The sequence below is a fragment of the Anser brachyrhynchus genome (assembly GCF_964034855.1).
Source record: "Anser brachyrhynchus genome assembly, chromosome: 12".
NCBI classification, from domain to species: Eukaryota; Metazoa; Chordata; class Aves; order Anseriformes; family Anatidae; genus Anser; species Anser brachyrhynchus.
The window spans coordinates 9,579,074-9,599,271 of NC_137707.1; the positions used below are offsets into that span (position 1 = coordinate 9,579,074).

The 20,198-nt window shown below is 41.6% G+C and overlaps 2 protein-coding genes across 27 annotated transcripts in view; one reads left to right on the plus strand and one right to left on the minus strand.

Moving 5' to 3' along the window:
* LOC308176724 (uncharacterized protein) overlaps positions 1–20,198 on the minus strand; it is a 297,961-nt gene that overhangs the window by 171,338 nt on the left and 106,425 nt on the right. For 3 of the 25 annotated variants that reach the window (XR_013938519.1, XR_013938521.1, XR_013938529.1), the window contains one exon: positions 14,995–15,092. The exons of 21 other annotated variants lie outside the window; for them this stretch is intronic. The gene's annotated coding sequence lies outside the window, so the exon portion shown is untranslated. Of the gene's footprint in view, positions 1–162; positions 14,020–14,994; positions 15,093–20,198 lie in introns of those variants that run through there. One more of the 25 variants, XR_013938536.1, reaches the window with a different exon arrangement.
* CDH5 (cadherin 5) overlaps positions 17,922–20,198 on the plus strand; it is a 33,484-nt gene continuing 31,207 nt past the window's right edge. Inside the window, exon 1 of one of the 2 annotated variants that reach the window (XM_080552807.1) lies at positions 17,922–20,186. The gene's annotated coding sequence lies outside the window, so the exon portion shown is untranslated. The remainder of the gene's footprint in view (positions 20,187–20,198) is intronic. The other variant, XM_080552808.1, reaches the window with a different exon arrangement.

Genomic DNA, 20,198 nt, shown 5'->3' on the forward strand with positions numbered 1-20,198 from the left:
TAGCCTCAGGGCTCACACAACTGTGCTACTTAATGAGCCCGTGCTCACCGTCATACGGAAACAGAAGTCTGCTCTTGTTAGCATGTATTCAAACATCACGTCCAACCGCAGAGAAGCAGAGAACTATCAGAGGCTGTGGAGGCAGCCCTATGGAAACAGGAGAATTTGTATGAGCTGAAAATTCAAAAGAAGTTGTTGAGATGGAGCTGCTTTTGGAGAGTCTTGGGGACTTATTGCAGGATCAGGGTTTTGGGGTGGTTGGTCAGTTGGTTGAAAAATACACCTTTATATGTCTCTCTAAAACCAAGATTATACTTCAGTTCTGATGTAAAAAGAAAAGAAAAAAAAAGATATGTCCTTGGAGAATCTCACTATCAGTGGTATATCAGTGGTATATTTCTTTAAAATAAAATTCACAGAGTGAAGACAGAATGATGGCACAATGTTATCCCCTTCATCAAATCTAGACAATAATTTCCCTGTAAATAGCAGCATTAAATGTTTGCCTATCTTAGCTGCAAAGGATATACAGCTTATATGATCCAAACAATTGCCGGTAATAAGCTCAGAAGTAAGGAAAAAACATTATCCAGGCTAGCAAAGTGGCAACCTGCTGTAATACATCGCTATAGTATAAGTTGTAGAAATACTCATTTATCTATTTGCCTAATGTAATGTCCAGTACATGAAAATTATACTTTGCACCATCTTATTTACTACAGAGGAGAAGGTTAATGCAGGAGAACATATTAAAGGTCATTTTCATTCCTTGAAATAATTAAGTGTAGCACTTGCAGAATCCTTTTGAGAGGATTTGCAAGAGTGCTTTTAAATAACTCCTCAGGTAACTGCATTAAAATAAATCCTCAGGCAGCAGAGATCTAACAAAACACGAACAAAACAGCAGCACCGTTTTGAGGGAGGATAGCACTTTCTTGTTCCAGGTTTGTTGAGTTTTTAAACCAGCAGTGTCCTCTGCACACCATTTCATTCTATGGCTCTTGTAAGCACAATAATAAAACTCATTTTCCTTGTACTTAAAACGTGGCTAAATCCAGATTTTCCTATTGGAACAAACCTTTAATGGAGAGCAAATATAACCCAGCCTTCACTGTCCTCTCACCCAAATCTCTCAATGTTACCAAAAACACTGGAGCTATCACAAAACTATAAAGGGAAACTCATGAAACAAGAACAAAAATTAAACTGAAACTACCACGTTCCTGGGGTCAGCTGTTGTGCTGGACCCAGAAACTCCTCATCTCAGCACACAGAAGAGGTGACAGTGGTTTGGGGTAGAAAGACCTGCCACCGATCACAAGGCAGCAAGGGGAAACTGGGTGTGCAGCCACAGTGAGGAAACACAGCAAAACCTCACGAACACTGACGTCTTTGACAGAACGGCATTTCCTGCCATGGCTTTGGTTGTGGTGTCTTTGTGAGATGGGGCACGTGGAAAAATTTATTTTTAATAGCTATTACTTCAGTGATGTCTTCTTCCAAGGTTAAAAAAAAAAAAACCTACAAAGCTGATGATAATGAGATATATGCATAGAATAGGAAAAAAAGGAAAGTATCCTGTATTTTAATCAGTAGATACAACATATGTGGCAGGAATCTGTGTGGCCATACCAACCGGAGGAGTGCAGGAGTAGTGAGCCTATTTTCCCTGGATGAGGTTATAAAGGAAGCAATGAGATGTGTCAAAATTATTCCATACAGAAACTCCCACTTTGTACATTTTGGTGGTCTTTGTTCGTGCTGACAGCTACAGGGACACTGCTTTGCTTGAATTACACCGGGGGACATTTTTCAAAGCAGTGGCAAGCTCATTATAAGCACTGCCTCACCTTGTCTCCATTTTCACCACAATGCAAGGCAGCATGAGGCTGACCAAGCTTGTGCTGGGGTCTTGCTGGCTGTCAGCACCCACCAGCGTGCAACAACAAGCCTGGCTGCCAGCACCAGCCATCGGCTTTGTTCAGCCTCCTAGAGTTGATCACTTGGACAGCATATCACTTTTCAGTGTCCTGCAAGATACACTTCTGTTTATTTCTCTCTGCTTACTGCTTGTAACCATTGCACTTGTTTCTGCGTAGGAGTAATGAATACGTGAGTGGAAAAGCCAAGGGGATGGGAGCTTTCAGAACGTTCTTGAAAAATCCCTAAGATGAGAGCTGGATGTGGCGGGGCCAGGACTCGAAGCCCAGTGCCCGCCCGTTAATCCTCACGCTGCCCCTGCCTGGGAGGCGCAGGCAGTGCTCCTCTGCGTGCCCACCGCACCCCGCCGCGCCGGGCAGCCCCCAGGACGGGCAGCAAGGCGCTACAGAAGGGCTTCTCCTTCCAACATGAGTCACTGTGGCACAGACATCAGAAACATCTTGCTGCTGAACTCTGCTGTCATTTACATGGCCGTATTTTTACCCTTAGACACATTACAAGCAGAATGGAGAATGCATAAATGAATGCGCAATGATTATAGATATTTATACGCATCCTGCAAGTGAGAGATCACGCCTATAATTCATGTGTGGCAAAGCCACAAAATTATGAAGGTCTTCTTACCACTGCCATTTATAATTCAATGGGAATCCATTACATTTTTATTTCTTCTGTTACACGAGGCAATTTATGACTGTCTGTATATCACATCATGTTTTAAAGGTGATGATAATATAAAAGCAGCCTGACCTCAAAATGGAATAACTGATTCAAGCAAAATGCTACTGCGCAAAAAGTGTATTTGGTTTCTTAGAGAAATAAGTAACTCTATGTAACATTTTCTATGTTTTAGTTATGACATTAATTTTGGGAAATCACTTTCATCAAAATCTCTTTCTTTACTCAAAATCTCTTTCTTTACTCAGTTCATAATCTCTTTCTTTACTCATTTCACTCTATTTTCATTTTTCATTTTAGGAGAAGAGGTATGTTTTTTTTTTTGTTTTGTTTTTGTTTTGTTTTGTTTAATATTTATTTATTTAATCACAATCAAACATACAAATTCAAACTATTTCAGAAGCTTTACATTAGCCCATCCTCTAAACTTTTTCACTATGGTCATTCCCGAGCCATTCTGAGATCAATACCGAGCTGCTCCCAAGCCAAATGGAGATTTTAGGGCTGCTGCAGTGTAACCACCTCCTAATTGTGCTGTGAGGCATAAGCATGTGGTGCGCTCAGCCGCACTCAGAGGTACTGTGACGACATCGCTAGAAGAGGCCACGAATAAATGTCAGATAGTTGTAATGTCTAGCCACGCAGGACTGGATCGGATAATGTCACGCTCACTATCATCTACTTGGAAATGAAGTAGCATTTGTCACAGCAATATCCTGTGTCCTCCACAGAAGCTGCAAGGCAACCAGATGATCCTGATATCCCATTAGATACATCATGCCGTTTCTGAATACAAGGCACAACATGAATGTTCCTTTATTGCTATTATTATTGTTGCTGTTATTATTTCTAAGGATAAGGGTTCTGTGACACTTGTTTTGTTTCTTAACAGCAATACAATCTGGTTAATACTTTTGCAAAGCTACCACATTTTAAGTTTCAAATTCCTAACTTTCCAGTACTAAGGAGAGGATTGCCATAATCTGGTTACTTTTTTTTTTTTTTTTTTAAATCTGTGAATTCTGTTCTCTGGTGAAGAGCTGCCTGTCTGTGGACAAAAGTATTTCAGAGCAGATTCATAAAGATTGACAGCCAGCTAAACTTTATACATCTTGACCTCACTAAGAGCTCAGTTTCACCTGCACTAGAGGCATTTATATTGGCATAATGTGTTACACAAGTATAGCTGAAGTCAAATTACACTTAATAAGCTAGACTGTATTTTAAAAAAGATGATGAAATAATGGCTATAATATTTAATGTTCCACTTAACTGTCACATTAATGGTAAATCTATCAGTAAAGATGATGGAGCTGCAATGATTTAGCAATTTCCAATCCAGACCACTAGAGCTTGTGAGTAATAGCAACCAACAGCATTGTGGGAGCAATTCATGCCTTTTCTGATATGGAAAATTATTCTCTAGAAATTCCTGAATAGTCCCAACTAACTGGGACCAGTTATGAGGCTACCGGGAGTCAGTCAGTGTACCAGAGCGTGGCTCTAGCAAGCACAGAACATTATCCTGTTTCCCAGGCATGTCTTAGATGAGGTTTTATGCAACACCTGAATGACCTGCTGGTTGTTACTCTTACGGTGCCCAAAGACAGACAGCTCCTTTGCAGCGTCAGACAGGAATTCCTCAGACTCACCTGCACTAACTGAAGGGAACCATTTCCAGCCAGACCAGGCCCCTGAACCGACCTCATGGCATCTCATCAACGTGCCAGAGATCAGAGGAGGTAGTTCAGGAATAACCTGTCTGAATCTTGTATTTGCTGTGTAATATATTTTACTTTATATAGGTTATAGTCTAGGTTCAATTCAAGTAATAATTACATTTGAATTGCAATATAGATCAGTTTATAATTTTAAATCCATTTATTAAAAATTATTTAGTTTTAAATTGCTTAGTGCAATGGAAAAACAAGTTTAAGTTTATCCTTCTGCATTTAGTGCCTGTTCTACTTCATCTGTACAGCTTGTCATTTAGTACCTCTTAATAGAAGATCTTAAATTGTTTTGCACTGTATTTTACATCAGTATCATTTAGTACATGCTTTAACTCACTGAGTATTCAAAAAAATCCAAGAACTGAAAATTAAAAAAAAAAAAGGCTAAAAAAAAACAGGACAGCAAAATACTTGAACATCTGCGTCAAAACACATCCTTTTTTAAAAGGGACCACTCTCGGTATGAACTGGAGTAAATGATATTAGAGTGCCTGCCTGAACATGCAGTACATTTTCACTGTTACACCAGTGAGATACAACTCCCATAAAGGAATGATGGACTGCTAAGCAAGGATGATGAATAACAAATTTTTATCAATTCTTCAAAAATTCCAGAAGAGGAAATGATGCTGGTTCAACTGCTTTGATTCTGTAAACATTTTGCCCTTTCACAGAAATGTCTCTGGTAGTACAAGTGGGAGAAAATGTTGAAATTATTAGCTTTCTAGTGATGTATTTCAGGTCCTCCCCATCTATCAGGAGACTATTTTCATGGTTTTTTGCATGTCATCCTGACTACACAGCACTTCATACTGCAGCACTAGTTCCTTATTTTCATATTAAGCGAGCTTAATGTTGGACAAAGGTGCAAATTCATCTCCTGCAGCCTAATGCTTGAACTTTGGTTGAACTCTTCACTCACCAAAGAAAACTGCAAGTGTCCAAACAGCCTCCTCTTCAAGGAAAGACAACAGCTTGAGTTCCACCGTTCACTGCAATGACTGCCAACACAGGCTTAGCAGATGCTACATAGCCCACATACTCGAAACTGTTTTTTCCTTGGGCACTGAACATTGTTCCTCAGCCACATGCTAGAACCAGAGGAAAGCTCCACGGTCCATTACAACCATCCTGAGCTATTTGATCACTCAGATTAGAAAGCCTCTGCAGATTATACATGAAAACATGCTGGTTTACAATTAGCTGCTTTAGGCTGTGTGCTGTATAAATTTGTGCTTGGTGAGCTCTGTGCAAAGCTTTCTGAATAGAAGCTGAAACCCACGTTTCTATCTTTAGTACTGACCTCCCCCAGCAGTAAATTGTACGGCCACTGTGGTCTGCTGAGAAATCCAGTAGCCTCTGGCCACAGATAACTATCCGCTAAGTAACCTTCCATAGGATGCTCTCAAGGTTAAAAAAATGTGTTTAAGATTATGCTGGCTTTCACTTCACATTCTTGTATCCTTCCTGAATTCCAGCTTCCCAGGAGATTCAGCTCAGTGATTGATGCAATGTGTTTTTCCTCTTGTTCTTAAAGACTGATTAATTCCCCACAATAGGTGGGGTGCATTCTTTCAGCACTGGAGTGAGAGCTGGCCAGCACAAAGCAGCACACAAGGAAGATAAAGCTGTGATGAAAACAGACCTGGGCTTGTGAAGAGTCCTGAGAAGCGCTCAAAGCTCCTACCAGGCACGAGACCTTGCACCAAGCAGCTCACTGCATCACCCTCCCCAAAAGTCTGCAAGTCTCAACTAATGTTCTGGTTATTAGGGAACACTAACACAACTTAACATTAACCTGGGATACATACAAATGAAAAATTTCTCTCTTCTTTGAGGCCTACTTAGGGAAGGCACCAAGAAAGAAAACCACACAATATGCTGTCTAGATGAATATTGTCTACATAATGAACCTGACTTGAAAGACAGAAATTATTCCAAGTATTTTCCACATAACATTTTAAAAGACAGAGACTTTTATCTTCTCCATGTATATTTTCCTCTTTGCTCATCCTCTTAGCTCACCCGTATAACTGCCAAAGAAGATTTTTTAGAAAATACAGACCAGCTTTCGCTACAGCTGAAGTCTTACATTTCATTATAAGATATGTCTCATCTTTTACTTTTCACATTACAAATGGAATTAGGATGTAATTAACACACATCCAATAATAAAACCACTCATAAGATTACTGCAAAAAAAATCCTTTTAAAATCAGAGGGCATTAGTAGCAGTGGAGGTTTGCCTTTGTACAGTACAGATATTCACACTTACTAAAAAGTCCTCAGCCATGAAGATTTGACTACTCTAAGTACAGCTGTTACTCTCGGACAGGTTGGTAAGCAGAAGAAATGGAGTTTCCATCTGTAGTGCTAGCTTCTATTGCATTATGCAGGCATGTGCAAACTGGTTGTTTTAAAAGCCACATTGTTTACAAATGCAAAATATCACATTTTTGCACATATTTTGAATTCAGAGCTCAAAGCACCACTACACTAGTGGCCTAGAGAAAAATTAAACCTTAAAGGTGAAGTCTCTCTACTGCTGTTGATTTTCTTGAGATCTGTTACTTAATCTACCAGTGCTATCATTGATCTAACAGGCCAATGCTAATGATTTTTTTTAAATACAGAAAAAAAGACAGAAAAAATAGATGTTATAGCCGCAGAAGAGAGACTAGGAAGGCTGATGAATACTTGCTGCAGTTGTACTTGCATGCAGGGTGATTACTGTATCTTGGGTCACAACAGCTCTTCTGGATAAAATTTCAGATGTATGCAAACTGAGATAACCCCTATCTAGAGTGGTAAACTGCTAACAACAGAGAGTATGTTTTACTTCTTAAATGAGATTCTTCTTTTTCCTTCCTCCAAGGTCTCCCATTTCTACAAGTTATTAGCATTAAAATACTATTCCAACTGAGAAAAACATTCTTCTCCCTTACTTTATATTTTGCTTTGTTTGTTTTGTCCAATAGCTACTTTCTAAAGTGTGGAGGGGAAAAAAAAAAAAAAAGAAAAAAGAAAAAAACAATTCAAATGGGGAAAAGCCTGCTTTAAAGGTACAAGTTTAGTATTTTACAGCAGCCTATAGCTTATTTCAGCAGAAGTCCAAATACAATGTGCTTCCTGTCCCAAGCTTTGTTACACAGCGGAAATCCGTTGCATAGATGGGTCAAAACAAACCAAAATTACTGTATTCAAAAACAAAACAAAAGTTCCCATTTCCATGTGTAATCGCATTCAAAGTGCATTTGATAGCATTTACTGACATGCTGCAGTCACTATATGGCACATAAACCCACAGATTTAAGCAGGGAAGACTTGCCTACTAGGAAAGAATAGATCTGGGAGATGCAATAGATAACCACGCTAGATGATCCCCAGCTATATAACAGGCTCAGCAGTGGCAGCCTCATCTTCCATCTCACCTACTCTCCGCTGGGGCCACATCCTCCTTCCACTCTAAGCCCACATCCTTGAGGTAACCCTGAGGTTTATCTCTGGAATAATCTCTTACAGCTAAAGATGTGTTGAGGAGTGTTTTGGGGTATGCTGCTTCATCGACGTGTTCTTCAGTACTACAATTCTGATCATCCTGCTATGCACGTCAACCAATTAGTTGTCTTTGGTTACCCCCCTCCTACAACTACAGTCCACCTCTTTCCTCCTGTCCTTTCACAAACAGATTTCCCCTCTTTTCAGCGGAAATGTGAAAGGCAGTGTCCTTCAGACACTGAAGCAGACTGGTATTATAGCATCCATCAGCTGGGCATCCAGACCGTGTCTTCGCCTTGCACCACGATATGTACCTTTAACTGAATGCCTTCAGAAAGCTGAAGAATCACTTGTTCCTTCTCTTCAATATAAGTCTCCTCTTGCAACCAAGGAGGAGAGAAATTTCCTAAGTGGTCCAATAAGTAAGCATGTGCGATGAATGTCACAGGGAACACTAGCCTGGGGTGCTTGAACTCCACAGCACCTCCTGGCAATACCAGCCCCGTTTCTCTCTGTGACAGACAGAGGGAGGAAGAGCTGGAGAGCCCACCGGGTCATCTGCTACATTCCACATTCTGCTCTCGTAAAAACACAAGTACTTCACAAGCTTCAGGGATCCTTTGGCCCTACATCAACTGTTAAATCAGAGAAAGAAGAAGAAACCCTTGACAGCAAACAGGCCTCCCCTGACAATACAGGGAGAGCACAGGACGTGCCCTTCCCCTGTATGCCTCTTCGCAGCAGCAGCAGTGTAGGCTTTCTGCTGCTGAAGTACCTTGTGTTTGCTTCGTTTATATAGCCAGAAGTAGCTGGCACTATAGTTAGCTAATACATGTAACAAACACAGATGAACGTTACTAATCCAATTAAAATCCAAAGTCAGCTCCCGCTTTCAAGAAAATGAACACAACATTTGATTTTAAATGGTAGTAAAAGTCCTTAAAATCACTATTGTATTTCTTAGCACTTTAGATAGAGACACTTGCAAGTTGTGTCAACCTGCAGTAGTACAGCCAAAATTCAGATCACCTTACCCATGCCAGTAGCACCATTAAGGGAAATAGGACAATTCTTCCCAACATGATGTACAATTACTTGTATTGTAACAAAACGGTGGGTCATGGACTAGAATCTAAAAGAAAAAATCTAAGCCATCCTTAAAGGGATGGCACAATTTCCACAAAAACTAGGAAACTGGTAAGCTATTTGAGTCATTCACAAACAAATTTGTTTCTAGGGACTTCATCTATATTCAGCCATAAGAATTTAAAGCAAAGCCAATTTTAAAACTTAATTAAGCAACAGCTGGGTAAATCGATAAAGAAGTTACCCTAGTGCCTTCAACTCCTTGCAGAAGCGGAGAAAAGAGCGCTTTGTGGCCATGTCTGGCTGAAGATTTCAAACCGAAACGCCACCTGCCCATCGCTCTGCCCAGCAGGGCCCCGCTCTAAACACCAGGATGAACCTGACCAGCAAACTGTCCTGCACATCCGACTCTAGCTTTATGATGCCACACACATTTTTGTAGATGAGATATCAATGCAGCTAAAACGAGGTGGTTTAGCCCTGAAACATGCAGCACCAGTGCAAGCTCCTACGTCACGCTGTAGGAGGGTAGCTTATGGCATGCATATCCAGTCACCCCAGAAAATACTTTTGGCATTGGCTAGGAAATTGTTGCTAGGAAAAACCAAACACAGAAAAGCAGGAAAGCAGGTTTGATCACGCTAGGTTCCCTAGCGTTGCAGGCAGGGGGCTGCTCCCTTCGGCTGCTCCGAGACTCAAGGGGTGCAGCTGCCCTGCAGCACCCAACAACCCGCAGCAGGCGCAGAGGAGGAGAACAGAACTGGAGGAGGCTGCAGCAGGGAGCAGGAGACGGGGGGCGTAATGTCCAGGCCGGGCCACGTGGCACAGGGAAGGGACATGGATGCTGAGCACATCTGGACTGGCAGGGAAAAAGGAGTACATGCAGTTTGGTAGCTGGAAAGGGAGGGGGTGGGAAGGATCCCTACGCAGCAAAAGAAAAACAAATTCTCAGCTTTGCAACAGGAATATCTGCAACCACCCAAGCACCACCTCCACCTGCTCAGTCCCAGCAATTCCTTTCAAGGCAGCATGCCACACCGCGGCCAGCTGAGGAATCTCGCAGCACCCCAGGCTCCTGGCTGCACCTTATCAATAAAGGTGGCAAGCTAATAAGCTGCTCTGCCTAATAGGCACAACTCCTCCCGCAGAAGCAGGAAAGTCTCTGACCCTCCAGCAATAAGCAGAATGAAGCAAAGATTGCTCTGTCACTGAATTCTTTCGGTCACACAAACCTTACAGATTTATGCTGCAAACTACGTTTGTTCATATTTATTAACGAAGGCATGTGGTACAGCAGTCTCATTTTTTCATGTGCTAGTTGCTCCCTTGCTCTGTAAAGCCAAATCAGAACCTGGAATTTCTCATTTTCCTGATTTGTGATGCATTAAACCCTCACTGAATAGTTAAACGCCATGACCACTGTCGCTCTTCACATTCTTCTCTACCTCCAGACAGTCGTGTCAAAATAAAGCACAGCATTTTTTCAAACATAGCCCAAGACACCTGAACTGGTCAATCACTGCTAAAGAAGTAATTCCACAATTTCAACTATTATTCAAGTAACTGTGAAAAACGGGAGTTTAAAAAGCAGCCACAGCAGAAGCCCCTTATATCTACACCTGTATAATTGTCAGAGATCATCTGTTCCAGTAAACTGACTCATCATAGAGAAATCTTCTCTTTTTACAGGCTTTCACCTAGTATATTAAATATCTCAGCCTGCTCATTGATACAGTTCCACTGTCAAAGCATTCTCTGAAGTTCACATCACTTTAGTCTTACTTTGACCCATGTCTTATAGGAAATCTACTTTTTGTAATGACAATAGTAACACCTTTTTTTTTTTTCCTCTGGATAAGACAGGACAGAAAATCTTTGCTGTGACAGTCAGAGAGTGTTTGTGCAAAGCAAATACTCTGCGATTCCACAGATGTGCTTCTCTGTTTCAGTGCTGGGCCGAAGAGGGCAGCTTTGTCCCACAGGACTGCTCCCACCAGAGCCACACAACACCTTTGTCCCCCCCGAGCTGGAAGCCACCACAGAGGAGTCACCAGCAGCGGCAGCACATTCCAGTTTGTTGACTCACTGCACTTCCCTGCTATTTGCATGTGTGCCTTTTTGTTTCTGGAGAGCCAGATTTCAAAAATTGGCTCCCATTTAGTGCTTACGTTTCAGAACCTCTCTGCACTCTTCCTGTGTGGCAGGCCAGGCTGTGACAACGCTCCTCAGGGATGGCTGGAAATGGCTTGTCTTCCATCCAAGCCCCCACCACAGCAACCTTTCCGAGGCTTTGAAGGAAACACGTAGAAGGCGTTTTTCATTGTGCCGCTGTGCACCTGCAGACTCTGGCCAAGGGCAGGAGCGGAAACAACAAAATTCTTCAAGAAAGCCAGATCCTTTGTCTCCTGAACCTGGGCAGGAAGCACTGGAAGCGTCACGAGAAAGTTTTTCTAATGAGATCTTAGCCCAGTCTTGCAAAAGCCAAATAAAGCTTTGAGAAATCAACATGCTAATAACATCTGGCTATTTGAGTCAAGTATTTTAACGTGCCAGATCCTCGCTTTCACGGAGGTTTCTGTGCTTCAGACCAGGAGCATGGAACAGCCCCAGCACACGGGCTTGAGAGGGCTGCAGGTCAGGCTCCGAGCCAGGCTGCTGGGTGGAGCGGCCACGGCTGCACGCCACGGCCCGGGGCTGGAGCCACTGCTCTCCCTTAACCTCCGGGAGCCTTCAGGTGGGGCTGCGAGTTACTCTGTTATGCAAATATTACTAATTACTAGACGTTTTAGTTCCAAGACACTTGAAGCACATTTTAAAACATTGCACTGAGAGTGCAAATAATACATAAAAGGTGTGTGTTGTTTTGTTAAGTGTTTTATTCTTTTCAAAACCAGATTTTTGAAGTTAACTCAGCATAATTTGTAAATTATGCATTAAACTGGTGACAAGTCAAAATAGCTGCAAATCTACTTACAGTAATTCATGACCATTTATCTTTCCCGTTGTTTACTGTAAATATATCTTAACACAATGATTTAGAGGTGTGTTTTTTCAGGAGTGCACTCAGGCAGACAGACTCTAATGTAAGTGTTCGTGCACAAACTTTACATATTGCAAAATCATTCATTTTCTGTTTCTCTGAATTTCCAAAATTTATGTAAATCCTGGGAAGTCCAAGCATGGATTTAAATGCCTTAAATTTTCCATTGTGCTTTAAATATACATATTCTTCCCTTTGAGATTCTGTTTGGATGTTACCGGGCAACTCTTACTCTTTTTAATCTCCGTTAAAGTGCACAGGGATGGGCACGGCACAACCATTTGTACATTCAAAATGAAATATCAGCAAAAGAAAATTGTCTAGGGCAGATATATTTCAGCATGAATCATTAATCCCTAAAGCTTGAGCCTTTTCATTATTCATTACACATTTTTCATCCTGCATTATTCCCTCAGTTAGTGAAGTTGCAATGAGATACTTACAAACCAGAAATGTTAGCACGTGACTGGGGACACCCGTCCTGTACCTCAGCACTAACAAACCGAGCAATTCAAAGGTAGCCAGAAGATTAAAAAATGATTTTTCCACTGTATTGCAAAGATGACAGTCACGGAAATTTGGCATTTTATAGACCAGACCCTTCAATCTCTGTGACTAGTTTCCCTGAGCTGTTTGCAGGGTACCTCTTTCTGCCAAAAACACCCAAACCTAAATGCTTGAACTTCCAATAGGTTTGTGCTCCCCCTATGCTGTCAGAAGCTAGGATTTTTTTTATGCAGTTATAAATATATTTCTTCTATTAAAAATTAAATGTTATTTTATCAGTTCTAGCAGAAAACTGAGAGGTAGTATTTTACATTCCATTGCAATGGCTAAATTCAAAGTAGTGCACATCAGAGCAGCTTCACTGCAGAGACTAGCATCACAGCTGAGAATGGCCTCTAGTGTTTAAATAAAGGAAAATACTGGCTGCTGATGCCACCACACGGATGGATCAGTTTCAACAGGATGGGGGAAAAAATCCATACTGACTGATTTCCAAGCCATTAGGAGTTCTTACACATACACTCACTGGCTAACAGAGGCACAATGCAGACTGCAGAACAGGAACAATACATAGGGGATCGCCAGTGATACACTTAAACCATCTGCATTTGCACAGTGTTTGGCAGCAAAGCCAAAAATAAGGCAGCCTGGGTCTGGGGCTATAATAAAGGGAGTGCATATAAATGAGTAAAAGCCACTGAACCAATTTACAAGGCATTAGTGCCTTGGCTCCCAGACTTAAACCCCTTAGCAAGAATTCTTTCAGAGCAGCTCTCTCCACCCTCCTTTTGGCAAGCGCTCAGACGCGCTCAGCCCAGTGGGCAGATTCATGAGGAGCTTTTATATAAAGCACATGTATCCACTTCCCTTCTCCCATGCGCTGGTTTAACAAAACAAAGCCTCAGTCTGAAATCCTGTGCCCTTGGGGACGTGGTGGCAGCAGAGTGAGATGTGGGTCCATCTGATCCGTGCCGTACAAGGCTGGGAAGCCTCACGCAGTCTGTGTGATGCAGCGGAGCCCAGACCCCACACCTCGCGCTTCTCCACCCCATCGCTGGCACCTCACGCGCTGCTAGCAGGGTGCCGCAGCCTCTCTCCCTCTCCATGAAAGAGTACGCCAGAGAGATCTGGCTGGCCCCAAGAGATCTGCCAGCCAGCTGCGGCTGGCACGCTGGGCACCGAGCAGGGCCATGGCTCCACAGCAGCGAGGTAGCGTGTGTGTGTGTGCATGCTCCTTACCAGGGCACAGCAGAGCGCTGCTGGAAGATGCTCCTGCCACCTGCGCGACCAGTCTGGGGGGATGAGGGCATGACCGTGACCCAATGTGGGAGATGCTAACGGCAATGGCATGACTTCATGCACAGAGAATAAATCACTGCAGCACCAGAAGTTCAATATAACACAATAAAAGGAAAATCTAGAGACTTCAAGGGGCATCGAGGAAAGCATTTAAGATATGGGTCATCTCGTGTCCTGTAAACAAACAGCGTGGTTTCCCTTCCAGGAACTTGTTTATTCGCAAGGACTCATCTGGAACTGAACAAAGCACAGTGAGACACGTTCCTGCTCTGGCAAGTTTACAAGTGGGTATGGTGAATCAAGGTCGGGAAAGACACAGAGGTGAAATGGCACCTCAAAGTCACCCTGAAAGCAACCCCAAGCCTGTGACCTACTCTTCTTTGTTCCCTGCTGTTTTCACCCCTAATGCTCTAAAATCTTACTCTCAAGATAAAACTCCTTCTGCACTTGATTAGCCTCATAAATCCCAGCTTCACAGAGCTATTTGTGCGACGCAGCTTTTGGGATGACATCTCTCCAATGCCTGGAATTTTTATTTGGCACACAGCTTGCAGATCGAGCAGTAATCTGACTTTTTATCTCCTCTGAGGCTCTCACAGAACACTAAGAGGCAGAAAAGTTTAAGTCTTTTTGAAAGGAAAATCAGCATTATTTCAACTTTTTTTTTTTAAGTTTATCTAAAACCTTCTTCTGTTTCAGAGATTCATAGCAGACATTTAACTTCAGAGCAAGTCAAGCAAGCCAGTATTGCTGAATGCAGAGATGAGATCCACTCCTCTTGATCACCCCACACCGAAGTCAGGAGCTTGCAGTGAAACATTTCTGCTGGCAGTATTTGACCCCTTAATGGGGACAACGTCACACAAAAAGCAGTGTCAGGATGGGTAGATCAGTTATGTAAATAGCGTAGGAAGGAAAGAGAGGAGGCCATATCCCTGTTTTTCTCCAGCTCCCTATTCCTGATACGCTGCACCCCTTCCAGAGAGAGGAATTGCAGCGCGCCGTTGGGACACAAGCACAGTGGGTGGAGAAACACAAGGCAGGGCTTAAACAAAGCCCCCCTCCACCCAGCCTCTCCTGCCCCAGTAGCCCCTCAGCACTACCACTCCATCCCCTGCTGGAGACTCTGTTTGGTTCTGTTGATTTTTTAAACCGAATGCAACGGGCATAGTTTGCACTGCAAACTTTACCAAAAATGAAGATGGATGTTACCTGATTCAGGTCAGACCTGGGGTCACAGAGAGAAACTTCTACCCCAAACATGGGCTTCGTACTTGCATTACCAGTCAGAGATGAAAGCTGGGCTGGTTCTAGAAACAATCAGCAATGATAATGAATGGCAGGTAACAATTTTCATCGGTTTTGTTTAAGTGGGAAAAGAAAAGTTTGTGTAATTTTTTAAGAACATTTCTAATGAAAGCAGATACTTTCTTTGGGTTAAAAAGTTTCACTGAAACCAGGCTTATCAAAACTTTTACTTTCTGAAAAGTTTCAGATCAGCTTCACACTTCTGCATTAGACCTGTTCTTCAAACCCAAACCACAAATCAAGGTTAGTGGGCCTCAGCTAGCCTGCAGGCTTGTTTGTTAAAATCCCTGTGGACTGCGTTTTCATTGAACTAATCAGAGGGATTTATTGTTCCTTTCTTTCAGTTCAATGGTAAGGCAGTTTCATTTTACAGCTCCTGCTCAGAGTGCTATGAAGGCTTTTAGTACAATTTGGCTGTATTTTCTACCATCTTTATTTTCCTGTCTTTTCCAAACAAGGAAACAGGATAGTTTGGAACCATTCCCCACTGAACATATTAGACTCAAGTCCTGCAGTCATCAGTCTTCATGCAGCCACAGGTCTCTCATATGATGAGCGATTTGCCTGATTAAGGAGCACGGGATTTGACCTTCCAGGAGAGCTCAAGCTTAATGAAATGCATATGGCACAGCCAGAGCAGTACTCTGGAAAACATTAAAGAGAAATGCTATCACATGTCTCCAGCAAACATCAAATTCCACCAGCCTCAACTAAAATTCCCCAGCAGTTTTGTTTTTTTAATACACCTTATATTAAATAAATAAATAATGAATTAAAAAAATCAGAGCTACATTCTTTTGTTTTAAAAATCTGTCGGATAGGAAGCTGAGTCAGACTCCCTGCAGGATACACACCTCAGCCTGTGACAAAAGGAAAGCAGTTACACAGTGGAAAGCAGTGGAAGTGACTAAGAGCACTGCATTGCCCTGATTAAAAGTCCCCAAAATAACAAGGCATCTTTCTGCAGAGATTAAGCTTTCCACACGGAGCAGTAATTGTTATGTTTTAAACTTTAAGCAATGTTACTTCCAGAGACGCTTCAGACAACTGTCAGATACAACTGCACATTTAAAATGGGAGGGGATCTTACAATGACTATCTAAGCTGTTCAGAATTAGCATTTTAGGTTTATTTTTATAACTGAAGGCAAGCCTGTGCTCTCTTCTAGCACAGGTCTTAGCTGGTCATAAAAATACGGACACAAGTATTATCGTTGTGGCTGAGTTTCCAATCTTGGCAGACCTTCACTTGCACGGTGTTACAACGGTGGTTTTGGGAAGACAGATTACGTGGTCTAACCTTCATAAATTGCTGCAAAAGTATTCTTCAGCCATGTTGCCACTTGTAAAGCCCCTCTCCAGTGAGAGTCAAATAGTGAGATAGTTGCTTACAAGGAATTAAAACATCAGCTGCAGCTGTGTCAATAGCTATCTTTAGTTTTGACGACGGCTTATTAAGGGCTTATTTATCATATGCAATTTCACTGTAACTAGAGTTAGTTGCAATGACAAAAAATCCATGCTTATTCAGTGAAAGGCATGGGCTTTTCTACCAACTTTGATGGAATTTCTGCTGGCTAGGAACACAAGGAACTTGTTTCTACAACTTTAGTATCCATTACTTCTTTGAGGCAAACTTCAGAGACCATTAATCAGATGGGGCAACAAACAAGCACTTCAGGGGAAAACTGAAACAAGATGTAACTGAAAGCTATTATTCTAAGTCATCTTGCTTTGCTGGCTACACAGAACAGGATGAAATTTGAGTTTCAGATCAGCTGACTGATCTCAGCAGCAGATAAAATGTAATTCTGAAAAAAGATGCAAGATTCAATCTCACATTTATTGCATGCCGTTATCAATTCCATTAATTTATCCTAACCCAATCCGAGGAATCTGTGTATAGTAAGAACAGTCAAATGTAATAGATTTAGCATAGTAAATGAGGGCTGTGTTTCTGCCCATTCTAACACATTATTCCTTTCAGCAGTTACAAGATGACAGTTATTACTTTAGATTCACAGAAATGTCAAACTCAGACTGTGCACAAGCACCTTCAAAGCAAAGCGAAGGTTTACCCCATCCAATAAAGGAAAGACTATTTTAAACTTTCCTAGCATGAGCAGTCTAGAAGATTGCTCAGACACCAGCCATGAATTAACACAGGCTAACATAGAAACCTTTGGAAGAGATGCTGATCTGAACCAGGCACATCTAATCAAGGTGCCACAAACTCAGAAAAGAGCAGCTAACAAACATCTGTGAGAACAACTCTGGGAAAAAAGAGCAAGTGAGCCAGTGGGAACGGATGGGTATAACAAGGTCGAGAAGTTGCACAGCAGTGCTGAACAGACAATGAAAAAGACTTGGTGTCATGTGGAACAGGAACTTGAAAACAGCAGACAAAGGCTGTGAAATGTGAAATTCTCCCTCCTTTTGCTCATACCACCAGCTCCATCCCTAGCATGAGTCACACTGAGTAGTGGGAAGTTCCTATATGCTAAGGATGCTCTTCATTTTTTACCCATTCCTTTACCTTCCTGAAGTTTTAATATTAAATAAGATTTCAAATTTGAAATGAGGGATCTAGAGGGTAAATACACCTGCTGATGTCTAATCACACACAGGACATTTCCTGTTATCAATATTGATGTAAATTACCAATATTTTGTTTAAAACATTACCTCCTTGCTTGCAAAAGCAGTCAAAAAGCTTCTTCTTTTTTTTCCCCCCAAAGTCTTATGATTTGACATATGTCAATATGTCAAATGACATGTCAGTGATGATAAAAAGTCTGAAAGTCTACAGGGAAACTTCCTTGCTAGCATTTTGTGTCAGCAGCTTTGAAAACTTGATGAAATTCACTGCCTAGAAAGTGCAGTACCTAAAATACCTGGGATTAAATAAAGGAAATGAGGTGGTTTGAACCATTAGGAGCTCTGCCTTCTGTTGAGAGGGATGCAAAGATAGGTTGTTCATTCCATAAAATTTCAGGGCACATTTCCTTATAGCCAGAAAGAAACTTTAAAGAAACAGTTCAGTAGAGATGAAATCTGTAAAACAGAATATGGAAGGCTTTGAGATTTTAATAAGGTTTCTAAAATTTGAATGAAATTATCTTCCTCAGAGCTCATAAATGGTTTTCAGTTACTCTATTGAGCCCTGAAACAGAGCATGCTAAAAATGCCTTTAGAAACATTCTCATTCTTTTCCTTGAACTTTTCACTAGTGATAAAACAAGTCACCTAAGACAAAGCTTATTTAGTAGGCATCAAAACAAACCTTAATAATCTAGACCTGCTGCCTCAGGGCATGCACAGAAAACACAGTGCTTTTCCCATTTCTTTCTTTGCATAATGGACATGAAGGGCTCTCTTATCCTCATCCTTTGTTTAGATTAGCTAAATAGCATGCTTACTCCCAAGTCACAGATACAAACATCAAAGGCTATGCAACGGTTGTAAATACAGTTGAAGTCATTTGCAAAAGTAAATCATATCTGGGACAGCTGTCTGCTATGGGTACCACTTTATCATTGAGCTACATCCTGACCAGATAGCTGCAGTTCCCTGGAAAACCCCTATCAGCATCCTCCGTGCTCTTCTCTCAGCAATGAAATAGAACAGCTTATTTTCTTGTAAGGGATCTTAATTCTAGTTGGTCTCCTTGAGTAAGACGTTGAAAAATGTCTTCTCATTAGTTGCTTAACTTTTCTGAATAACTAACGTATCAAAATTTTTAAAACGCCATTCATCTCTGCTGCTGTACATCATAAAAATGTGAAATAATAAAACCAATCTCAGCCTTCTAGAAAGCTAGGAAATCAATCCTATCACCTGTGCTGGGATGCGATGACAAATAGGAGCAAGAGAATATTTAACCGTGGATCATTATTATTTAAAGTCCTACTTAAGATATGCTGAACATTTGCCTACTTTTATTGTAACTGTTTAAAAAATACAAGTGGGTTTTGAGCTAAGTGCCACATTTCTTAGATTTCTTTCTGTGTTATTTACTTAAAAAAATCCTCTTTCACTCGTACTGTACAATGTCAGAGGTACATCTTTGTGTTCGGTTTTAACATACAGGCAGGGGTCAGACAACAACAGGTGGAGCAGGAGGCGGCACCCCAGTCCCCCAGGTTTTGGGTGCTCAGGCTAGGCTGTAAGGCAGCCCACAGGGTCAACAGATTGGCCTCACTGAGCAACATCCTGACCTAAGCCTCATGCAAATGACAATATTAGAGACACCGAGATCTCTAATACTGAGGTTTTGGTGAGCTTCCCCCCCTCTGCGAACTGCGCAGCAAGTCAGCTTCAGTAACAGAACACAAACACTGAATCTTTCCCTTCTGACTGGCCTGAGTGGTCTAGAGGCATAAACTAACCATAATCAGGATGATTCAAACACTTTCTCCTTCTGGAAGGCCCACCCACACACTGTCTTGTTTCTGGCATCACAATTTTACCTGGGAAAAATAGCGTTAAATTTCATTTTCACGTTCAGCATTGACAGACCTTACAAGAACCCCAGTCTCACTCACATGAGGACTTCAGCTTTCTGCTTGTGGATACAAAAATCCTTACAGAAAGGACATCTCCAAATGGCTTTAAATTATCACGTTTGTGCAAATCAGGCATAGCCTGTGCTGATCAAATATCAGCCACTATTTAAAGTATCATTGCTGATAATTCCTAAAATTCTTTATAAAATGACCCTAAATAATATACCAACTTTTGTGTTTCTCTTAGAGCCAATTTCCTTTTATTCAGCTACCTCATTAGAGGCAGCAACAAATAAGTCAGTATAGCAATAATAAGGCTAAGTTTATCTTGTTTCCTCCACTCCCTTTTCTCGCTGAATTACTAAGACTTGGAACAATAACAGGATGCCGGGATGCAGGATGGGAAAAGGCTGACTCCCAGATGGAAAACCTTGGAGATTGGATTGTGAACACTCCCAGTATTGCTTAACGAAAAGAAGTGGATTTTTCTGTTTGTTCTTCATTTTCTTTGTACTGCGTAACTTTTCGGGATACTGTTGATTTTAGTTTGCCTCATTTGGGAACAAACTGAAGCTCCACCAACTCTGACTCAGGTAAGGAATAAA